Source organism: Arachis ipaensis, chromosome B04 (assembly GCF_000816755.2).
Source record: "Arachis ipaensis cultivar K30076 chromosome B04, Araip1.1, whole genome shotgun sequence".
NCBI classification, from domain to species: Eukaryota; Viridiplantae; Streptophyta; class Magnoliopsida; order Fabales; family Fabaceae; genus Arachis; species Arachis ipaensis.
The window spans coordinates 33,809,512-33,821,300 of NC_029788.2; the positions used below are offsets into that span (position 1 = coordinate 33,809,512).

Below are 11,789 nucleotides of genomic sequence, written 5' to 3' on the forward strand. Positions count from 1 at the left end.
TTACAGAAGTAAGTAATTGATGCATAAATCCACTTTCGGGGCCCACTTGATGTGTGCTTGGGCTGAGCTTGAATGTTCCACGTGCAGAGGCTCTTTCTGGAGTTGAACGCCAGCTTTTGTGCCAGTTTGGGCGTTGAACTCCAGTTTGCAACTTGTTTCTGGCGCTGGACGCCAGAATTGGACAGAGAGCTGGCGTTGAACGCCAGTTTGCATCGTCTAAACTTGGGCAAAGTATGGACTATTACACATTGCTGGAAAGCCCTGGATGTCTACTTTCCAACGCAATTATAAGCGCGCCATTTTGAGTTCTGTAGCTTCAGAAAATCCACTTTGAGTGCAGGGAGGTCAGAATCCAACAGCATCAGCAGTCCCTTAGTGATGGTGGCGTTTCCTTCTTGAGGAACCAATGATGTCCTTGAGCTCTTCTATGTCTCTTCCTTGTCTTTGTTGCTCCTCCCTCATTGCTTTTTGATCTTCTCTTATTTCATGAAGGATGATGGAGTGCTCTTGATGTTCCACCCTTAGTTGTCCCATGTTGGAACTTAATTCTCCTAGGGAGGCATTGATTTGCTCCCAAAAATTCTGTGGAGGAAAGTGCATCCCTTGAGGCATCTCAGGGATTTCTTGATGATGAGCTTCTTCATGTGCCTGTTGAGATCCATGAATGTGCTCTCTTGGTTGCTCCATCCTTTTCTTAGTGATGGGCTTGTGAGATGAATCTTTCCATCTCCCATGGCTCAGAGGTGGAAGCAATTGTCTTCCCTTTCCTCTTTCTTGAGGTTTCTCTGGCCTTAGGTGCCTTAATGGTTATGGAAAAACAAAAAAGCTATGCTTTTACCACACCAAACTTAGAATGTTGCTCGCCCTCGAGCAAAAGAAGAAAGAATAGATGAAGAAGAAGAAGATATGGAGGAGATGGAGGGATGTGTGTATGGATGTGAATGGTGAATGGAGAACAGAAGGGATGACCATGAATGGAGAGAGAGAGGGTGAGGTGGGTGGGGATCCTGTGAGATTCACAGATCCTGAGATGATCATGTGGTGTCCACAGATCCTGAGGTGTTCAAGGATTTACAACCTTGCACCAAATTAGGCATGCAAAATGCCCTTGCACACAACTCTGGGCGTTCAGCGCCAGATTGGTGCTTCTTCTGGGCGTTAAACGCCCATTTGTTGCCCATTTCTGGCATTGAACACCAGAACCATGCTTGTTCTGGGCGTTCAGCGCCAAAATTATGCTCTGTTCTGGCGTTGAACGCCAGCCAGATGCTTCTTACTGGCGTTTAAACGCCAGTAAGGTCTTCCTCCAGGGTGTGATTTTTCTTCTGCTGTTTTTGATTCCGTTTTTAATTTTTCTATTTTTTTTCGTGACTCCACATGATCATGAACCTAATAAAACATAAAATAAGAATAAAATTAGATAAATAAGCATTGGGTTGCCTCCCAACAAGCGCTTCTTTAATGTCAATAGCTTGATAGTGGGCTCTTATGGAGTCTCACAGATGTGCAGAGCTTTGTTGAGACCTCCCAACACCAAACTTAGAGTTTGCATATGAAGGTTTGACACCAAACTTAGAGTTTGGTTGTGGCCTCCCAACACTAAACTTAGAGTTTGACTGTGGGGGCTTTGGTTGACTCTACTTTGAGAGAAGCTTTTTATGCTTCCTCTCCATGGATGCAGAGAGAGATCCTTGAGTTGTAAACACAAGGTTGTCCTCATTTAATTGAAGGATCAATTCTCCTCTGTCCACATCAATCACAGCTCTTGCTGTGGCTAGGAAAGGTCTTCCTAGGATGATGGATTCATCCTCTTCCTTTCCAATATCTAGGACTATGAAATCAGCAGGGATGTAAAGGCCTTCAACCTTTACTAACACGTCCTCTACTTGTCCATAAGCCTGTTTTCTTGAATTGTCTACCATCTCTAATGATATTTTAGCAGCTTGCACCCCAAAGATTCTCAGTTTCTCTATTACAGAGAGGGGCATGAGGTTTATCCCTAAACCAAGGTCACACAAAGACTTAAAGATCATGGTGCCTATGGTACAAGGTATTAAGAACTTTCCAGGATCCTGTTTCTTCTGAGGCAATGTCAGTTGATCCAGATCACTTAGTTCATTGGTGAATAAGGGAGGTTCATCTTCCCAAGTTTCAATGCCAAATAAATTGGCATTCAGCTTCATGATTGCTCCAAGGAACTTGGCAACTTGCTCTTCAGTAACATCCTCATTCTCTTCAGAAGAGGAATACTCATCAGAGCTCATGAATGGCATAAGGAGGTTCAATGGAATCTCTATGGTCTCTAATTGAGCCTCAGAGTCCTTTGGTTCCTCAGGGGGAAGCTCCTTATTGGTCACTGGACGTCCCAGGAGGTCTTCCTCCTTGGGATTCACGTTCTCTCCTTCCATTACAGGTTCGGCCATGGTGATCAGTTCAATGGCCTTGCACTCTCCTTTTGGATTTTCTTCTGTATTGCTTGGGAGAGTACTAGGAGGGATTTCAGTGATCCTTTTACTCAGCTGGCCCACTTGTGCTTCCAAATTTCTAATGGAAGACCTTGTTTCATTCATGAAACTTACAGTGGCCTTAGATAGATCAGAGACTAAGTTTGCTAAATTAGATGTATTTTGTTCAGAGTTCTCTGTCTGTTGCTGAGTGGATGATGGAAAAGGCTTGCTGTTGCTAAACCTGTATCTTCCACCATTATTAAAGCCTTGTTGAGGCTTTTGTTGATCCTTCCATGAGAGATTTGGGTGATTTCTCCATGAGGGGTTATAGGTGTTTCTATAAGGTTCACCCATGTAATTCACCTCTGCTATTGCAGGGTTTTCAGGATCATAAGCTTCTTCTTCAGAAGATGCCTCTAGAGTACTGTTGGATGCAGCTTGCATTCCATTCAGACTCTGAGAAATCATATTGACTTGCTGAGTCAATATTTTATTCTGAGCCAGTATGGCATTCAGAGTATCAATTTCAAGAACTTCCTTCTTCATAGGCGTCCCATTACTCACAAGATTCCTCTCAGAAGTGTACATGAACTGGTTATTAGCAACCATGTCAATGAGTTCTTGAGCTTCTGCAGGCGTTTTCTTTAGGTGAATGGATCCATCTGCAGAAGTGTCCAATGACATCTTAGCTAATTCAGACAGACCATCATAGAATATATTCAGGATAGTCCATTCTGAAAGCATGTCAGAGGGACACTTTTTGGTCAGTCTTTTGTATCTCTCCTAAGCTTCATAGAGGGATTCACCTTCTTTCTGTTTGAAGGTCTGAACATCCACTCTAAGCTTGCTCAGCTTTTGAGGAGGAAAGAACTTGGCTAAGAAAGTTGTGACCAGCTTATCCCAAGAGTTCAGGCTATCTTTAGGTTGAGAATCTAACCATATTCTAGCTCTGTCTCTTACAGCAAATGGGAAAAGCATGAGCCTGCTGTTCGAAAATTTCTGAAAGGTTATCTCTGGATTGTTGTAATTTAGCTTCTCTTAGTTTCCTCTTCAGAGTCCTTTCAGGTTCTGGATCTGCTTCAACAAGAATATTCTTGTCCTTGCTCCTGCTCATATGACAAAGAAGAGGGCACAGAAAAATAATAATAATAGAGATCCTTTTTTCCCAAGCATAGAGGTTCCCTTATGTGAGTAGAAGAAAAGAAGAATGGATAACCCAAACACAAAGGTGATGATAGGAGCAGAGATGTGAGATGAGGAGATGTTAGTAGATGAATAAATAATTAGAATGAGAGAGGGAGAATTTCGAAAATAATTTTTGAAAAAGAGTTAGTGATTTTCGAAAATGGTTTTTGAAAAAGGTTAGTAATTTCGAAAATTAAAATCAAAAAATAATTAATTAATTAAAAAGAAATTTTTGAAAAAGAGGGAAGGGATTTTCGAAATTTAGAGAGAGAGAGAGAGAGTTAGTTAGGTAGTTTTGAAAAAGATAAGAAACAAACAAAAAGTTAGTTAGTTAGTTGAAATCAATTTTTGAAAAGATAAGAAGATTGGATGTTAGAGAAGATATTTTGAAATCAATTTTTTTTTGAAAAAGATAAGATAAGAAGATATTTTTTTGAAAAGATATGATTGAAATTAGTTTTGAAAAAGATTTGATTTTTAAAATCGCAATTAATGACTTGATTCACAGGAAATCACAAGATATGATTCTAGAACTTAAAGTTTGAATCTTTCTTAACAAGCAAGTAACAAACTTGAAATTTTTGAATCAAAACATTAATTGATGATGATATTTTCGAAAATTTGATGTAAAATTAAAAAAAAAATTTTGAAAAATATTTTTGGAATTTCCGAAAATAGATAAGAAAAAGATTTGATTTTTGAAAAAGTTTTTGAAAAAGATAAGATTTTCAAATTGAAAATTTGATTTGACTCATAAGAAACAACTTAATTTTTAAAAATTTATGGAAAAGTCAACTTAAATTTTCGAATTTGATGAGAGAAAAGAGGGAAAGATATTTTTTTGATTTTTGAATTTTTATGATGAGAGAGAAAAACACTAAAAATGCTCAATGCATGGAGATTTTAGATCAAAACAATGAATGCATGCAAGAATGCTATGAATATCAAGATGAACACCAAGAACACCTTGAATGTCATGATGAATATCAAGAACATATTTTTGAAAAATTTTATATGCAAAGAAAACATGCAAGACACCAAACTTAGAAATCTTTCATGTTTAGACTCTATGAATGCAAAAATGCACATGTAAAACAAGAAAAGATGCAAAACAAGAAAACATCAAGATCAAACAAGAAGACTTACCAAGAACAACTTGAAGATCATGAAGAACACTATGAATGCATGATTTTTTTCGAAAAATGCATGAATATGCAATTGACACCAAACTTTCAACTTGACTCAAGACTCAAACAAGAAACATGAAATATTTTTGAATTTTATGATTTTATGATTTTTTTTGTATTTTCTTTTAAATTTTTTTTTCGAAAATCATTTGAAAAAGAAAAATAAGGATTCCAAAATTTTTAATATGAATTCCAGGAATCTTATGCTCTTTAGTCTAAAGCTCCAATCAAAGGGTCAGGCATGGCTTAATAGCCAGCCAAGCTTTAGCATGTAACTCAAACATGACACGCCTGACATACCCTACAGCCAGCCAGGCTTCACATGCTTCATGAAACACTAGAATTCATTCTTAAAAATTCTGAAGAAAAATATATTTTTGAAAACTTTTTTTTTTAATTTTTTCGAAAACAAAGGAGAAATTTTTTGAAAGATTTTTTTGAAAAAATTTTTGAAAACAAAACAAAAAGAAAATTACCTAATCTGAGCAACAAGATGAACCGTCAGTTGTCCAAACTCGAACAATCCCCGGCAACGGCGCCAAAAACTTGGTGCATGATCTAAGAAGCAGATGTCCCAAGATGTCTAATACAATAGTAAAAAGTCCTATTTATAATAAACTAGCTACTAGGGTTTACAGAAGTAAGTAATTGATGCATAAATCCACTTCCGGGGCCCACTTGGTGTGTGCTTGGGCTGAGCTTGAATGTTCCACGTGCAGAGGCTCTTTCTGGAGTTGAACGCCAGCTTTTGTGCCAGTTTGGGCGTTGAACTCCACTTTGCAACTTGTTTCTGGCACTGGACGCCAGAATTGGGCAGAGAGCTGGAATTGAACGCCAGTTTGTGTCGTCTAAAATTGGGCAAAGAATGGACTATTATACATTGCTGGAAAGCCCTGGATGTCTACTTTCCAACGCAATTGGAAGCGCGCCATTTTGAGTTCTGTAGCTCCAGAAAATCCACTTTGAGTGCAGGGAGGTCAGAATCCAATAGCATCAGCAGTCCTTCTTCAACCTCTGAATCTGATTTTTGCTCAAGTCCCTCAATTTCAGCCAGAAAATACCTGAAATCACAGAAAAACACACAAACTCATAGTAAAGTCCAGAAATGTGAATTTAACATAAAAACTAATGAAAACATCCCTAAAAGTAACTAGATTCTCCTAAAAACATACTAAAAACAATGCCAATAAGCGTATAAATTATCCGCTCATCATAAATCAAATAATATAACTTCTCAAATCCAATCCTTTTTAAATAACTTTTTAAACAAGACTGGGATTTTGTAGAAATTTTGGCAGCACCTCTCCTAAAACTTGGACTTTTGCCACTCGGTTCGGGTCCCAACTAAACCGTTTCTCATTCCTTTTCAACAGCTCAAAACCGGAAATAAATTCAAAGCAAGCTAAATCCAACAGTCGCCTCAGTGGCATATCTCAAGAAAACCATTTCAAAGTCAACTCAATATCAACTGATTTAACTCATTTCCAAAACTTTAAAGAAACGGTTCAGTAACAAATCATTTGTCCAAGATCAAGTCAATTAAAGTAAACCAGACTGAATTCAAAAGTGCATTCGACTTTTCACATCATCAAATAATTGACTCAAATCAAATCAATCCTCAATGGATTAAACTCAGATTTCAAATCTTTAAAGAATCACTTCAAAACATTACATTTCACAAAGCCGCACAACAATTCAGCCAAACAAACATCCATAATCATTCGAGTCAATCAAATAATACATAAGGCAGATACAATCACTAAATACACCATATCTCACATCAGTATCCATATGTAATAATTCCAATGATAAACTATAGTTTTCGGAAAGCGCCCCTACCTCAAAATGCAAATTCCAAAATCCAAACGTCTCACAGAGTCCTTTCCGCCTCAACCCGAACTGATGGCAACCAAAACCTTAGCTCCCAGCCACTTTTGCAATAACCAAAGCAATATTAATCACAACATATAATAATCAGGACTCGACCCCACGTTACCAAAACTCATTTATTAACCAAACACAACCGAAAACTAACCCGAGGCTTCTCGAAACATAATTTCTTACCGAAATAACAACACGAAGCAACTGCAACTTCGAACCGGCCCCAGCAATAGCTCCGGCGCCGGACAGAATCTCCGGTGGATCAACTATAAAAATCGCGCAGCATCAAAACCTTCTCAAAATCCAAAATGACCGAAACCACAAATTAAAACCCTTACTGGCAAACTTTTCCGGCAACGGCAGCAGGGTCTCTGGTGGGAGAAACTCAGCCCGGAGCTCCTTCGGTGATCCCGAAAGTCACAGCGGCCCAAATCACGGTGACTCAGCCTATTCCTCTTCCTGTAGCGATTCCCGCAACAACATCACAAGCCAAAAAGGGCTGGGAGTGGCAGAGCTCAGCCACGGTGAAGCAGGGCGGTACAACGGCGGCCAAGCATAGCCCTCCAAACGGTAGTGACGCGGTCACAGCTCCTCTTCTCCGTGCTCGTCGGCGACCGTGAAGCACAAAGGTAGCATCTTTCCTTTCTCAGCGGACCAGAACAACGGAGGCAGAAGGACTCATCTTGCTCCTCCAGCTCGCGTCTTCCCCCTCTTGCCGGTGACAGCGACGCAGCTCGAGGCCCCATGGACGGCGGCAACGAGACTCGAGTTCTGCCCCTCTTCGACGCCTCTTCTCCGTGACAGTGGTAGCAGCGGGTTGATTCGATGGCGAGGCGTGGTGGCGCGGCAGCGAGGCAGGTTCGGCGGCTTGGCGGGGACAACGCAGCCGGCGGTGGTGAGGATGAGCGGCGGTGACGAGGACTGGACGCGATCTGGACACGGCGGTGAAGTGACCGGCGACAGTAGCGCGGCTCACGGTGAGGACGATGGCGGCGGCATCGCAGCATGGCTTATTTCCTCTCCTACCATAGCTCTCTGCCTCTCTTTTTCTCTATTGTTACTGCGTATGGATTTGGAAAAGAAAGGGGAAAGCATGCGTGTTGCAGGTTTGCTGAGGGGAGAATAAGGGTGGCGGCTGCTGGGCATAGGATTAGGGTTTCCTTTTTGAAACTTAGGGTTAGGGGCAATATAGTAATTGAAACTCAATTAAATCCAACACTAATTATATATAGAAAATACTATTTGTTCATCACTTTCACAAATTATTTTCAATAAAATGTTCAAATCAGATAATTAGAAATAATATACTTAATTTCTTCATTTTCCAAAATACCAGTATTAATATTTAAAATATTAATTATTTAATCCAAAACATATAGAAATCCTTGTTATTTCACAACTACCAACTTTATAATTTGAATATAGAAAATAATCCAATAATTGTAAAATTGGATAATAATCTCAATTTATTCCAAATTCAATAAATCGAAACTTGCTTTAATTTTCTTGAATAAGATAATTTCTGAAATTAAAGCTACAAAAATACTGAATTTAAAATTAGCTCATGATAGTCCTTTTTCAAAAGCTCTGAGCCTTACATTCTACCCACCTTATAAAAATTTTCGCCCTCGAAAATTGCTACAAAACGAAAGAAATTTCATAACAGTTCACCCTAGAACATATTTAAAGGAGAAGCAAAAATATCTCAAAATATAAACATATATACGGTTTTCAAATACTGGGATTGTCGTATGCATAAGGATACAAAGGTAGTAGTGTGATTGCAAGGCAAACATTACAAGATAGGCTCAATGCACAAGGTCACATGATCTCAAGGCTTTACAAAAACTTGAGGTGCCAAAATAGGGTGCAAATCAAGATAGGCATTCACAAAGCAAAGTGGTAATTAGTGTGGTAAAAAGCTGCAAAGCATGTTGGTATTTAAACAGCGGCATAACGTTCGCTGACAAATCTTGTTCCCACTTCAGAACTTCGATTTCCCCAACTCCACCAATCATTTTACAACCTCATGACCAATCATAAGCTTAACAACCGCAAACCCATTCGTAAGAAACAAAACTCTCACAACTCATAACGTTGCATACCTACCGCTTCAACTTTCGTATAGACATATCACGTCTTGAGGAACTAACGCATCGTGTTACTACATCTACAGATCACACGTGATATCAAAATAATTCTCGAGTCTACTCAGAAGGATACAAGATTTAGAATGGAGAAACAATATCAAGGATAATGCTCATAGATTTAAGAGAATGTATCCAATTCCCAGATAAACAAAGACGCTCAAGCAATGAAGTTTGCTAGAAATAAATCAATTGACAACTTCAAAGATAACCCTTGGATCCAAGAAATTCAATAGGACCGATAAGAGGAGAACCAGCGCCTTAGTTCGAAACAAATTCAAATTGAGTCGAAGAAGTAAGAGGTCTACAGGAAAGAATATCTCGAACCCACGACAAAGCTTACAGAACTCAAGAGCACGATTACAAATACTTTCGGATACTTTGTTCATGAAAGAGTCGAAAACTTGCGGAAAAACCACTTTGCAGTCTAGAAGAAAAGTTAAGCAACAAACATTCTTCAAGAGAGTAGCAAAAGCATAAATGTGGCTTTACTTCAATACAATTTCATGTTGAAGTAGATTTTGTAGAGTTCCAAAAACAAATGCACACAACTTTGGCTAAGAGCTAAAATATTTCCTCAAATATTTTAGAAAGATAATTAGATGCACAACTTAACCAAAAGCAGTTCATAAAAACTCGGAAGTAATCAAATGCTTGTTCAAAATTCTCAAAATTTCATATTCAAACAAGCGTGTACATTTATAGCAAGTACGAAAGAGGAAGTTAAACTCTTTTTAGAAAAGAAACTCCGAAGTAAAAATTTGCTTACAATTTGGTAAAGGAAATAAGTAGTGCGTTACAAACGAATCGATTTCCACTAAACAAAGAAGCTTTCCAAAACCTCATTTAAAATAGCGCATGCCACTTTAAAACAATTTTGTCAAAGTTGAACGATGGTTTCCATTACAATCAAGCAGTTGAAAAATAAATTTAGTTTAGAACTGCCTTAAAGAGAATTCAAAACTTCTTTAAAAAGTTCAAAACAAGACTCCAAAAGTGTTCTTGAAATCACCATCTCAGAAGGATATTCAAGGAGTTTAAGATGTACTAAAAAGGAATCAAGACATGCAAGAAAGTATCTTAAACCAAGATAGTTCAAACAAGATCCACTAGGCATGAAACATCAAACAAGCTTTCAATTGATTCAAAAGAATACAAAAGTCATAGGAAAAGACAACTCAATCATTAGTAATTTTTCAAGGATAAATCTTTGACAAAAACTCTTGTAAAGACAGTGAGAGGATAAACGATGCACTATTTTTTAAACAAATCAAACTGACTCATAAGAATGAGATTTACCAGAGAAAGGAAAGTTGAGATTGATTGTAGTGCTCCCAAAAGGTAGATGTATAATTAAAAACAAAATTACGTATGACATTCATAGAGATGAAAAGCTTAAAAGAGACTTTAGTCCGCTCATAAGAAGAAAGCCATGAGTCCAACATTTTTAAAAGAATCACAATAGCATCAACAATGTACTCGGATTTCATCTATGATAACCCATCAGTGCTTTCATATACATAATTCACTAGTATTAAGCCGGCCAAACTTAATACCAAGAATTATGCAATGCGAGAGTAACAACGTTAATCAATAGACCGTCATGTGCATAAAGCTCTAATTCTCGTCATTCGACAAAACCTAATACATGACAAACACTCAGAGTATGCAACTAAAGCATAGTCGGTCCATTCCTCAGGCTCTACAGGAAGGACTGCTCTGATACCATAATGTAACACCCTAACTACCAAAGCTCACGCTTCCGGCTGCGCGACTCTGATAGCTCGGACATTACAACGACACTTATAATATTTAATACTAAAATATGAGCCTGTTTAAAACTTTAAACTGCAAAACCGCTCCCAAAAATACTTTCATCCGATAACATACATCCATAGATACCATGCAACTTACAAAACTCATAAAGAGTACATCCATATATATATATACACATATATATAAATAATATTACAAGCATTACCCAATACAATTCCTAACCCTCTTACAGAATATATCAAGATAAAGTCGATGGTACAATAAATAATCTAAAGCAATACAGAGCATCACAACAACAACTAAATAAACTCTTTGAGACTTCAGCGCCCATATCCTGAAAGGGGAAAAATGTAGAGGGGTGAGAACATCATCCTCGAAAGGGTTCTCAGTAGAGGGTTTTTGGGATGCAAACCAAGTACAATATGCACACCCAAACCCTGTCACATAGATGCATATGATGCATGCCTGTCCCTAGTGGCTGATGATATCATCTGTCGGTTATATAGCCAACCTGACACGTCCTGGTAGCTAACCATGGACAGAAACACCCATCGCGGAGCAAGTAGGTTTGAGCTACAACCCCATTGCTACTACCCGCTCGACCCAGAACCAGTGGAATAACCACTACTGCGGCTACTACCCAGGCGGGTGTTTAAAAGCTCAACCTGGAGCGAGTGGAATCACCACTACTACTGCTACTACCCAGGCGTCACAGTCTCTAACCTGGAGCAAGTGGGACGAACCACAACCCATGCTACTACCCAGGTATCTCAAGCATATATTCATTCAGTCCCAGCCATGGATCAACATCCATCTCAGCCATCCGGCTTAAATTCATAATTCATAGTCAGCCATACGGCCCATAACTCATTCGGCAATCAGCCATAAATCAATATCATACACAGCCATTCCGGCCATTCCGGCTATCCAGAACGAACCAATATTCATAATCATACACAGCCATTCTGGCCCATAACAAAACAGCACTTCCACCATCCAACATCACCAACATCATCAAACCGGCATTTAAGCCATAAATCACTTTTTCTCAAATCGCTTCACTTTGAAATCAAGTTTCAACTCTTTTCAGCCTTGGCTTTAGAAATCTCGTTTCTCAAATCATCTCAGGCTCATAAGCCACTTTTACTCAAGGTAAATTCCCCTTT

The 11,789-nt window shown here is 38.7% G+C and overlaps 1 long non-coding RNA gene across 1 annotated transcript in view; it reads right to left on the minus strand.

Moving 5' to 3' along the window:
- Window positions 1-11,789, minus strand: part of LOC110271021 — a 19,278-nt gene that overhangs the window by 1,657 nt on the left and 5,832 nt on the right. Inside the window, exon 3 of the long non-coding RNA XR_002360997.1 lies at window positions 6,659-6,735. This is a non-coding gene — a long non-coding RNA (uncharacterized LOC110271021). The remainder of the gene's footprint in view (window positions 1-6,658; window positions 6,736-11,789) is intronic.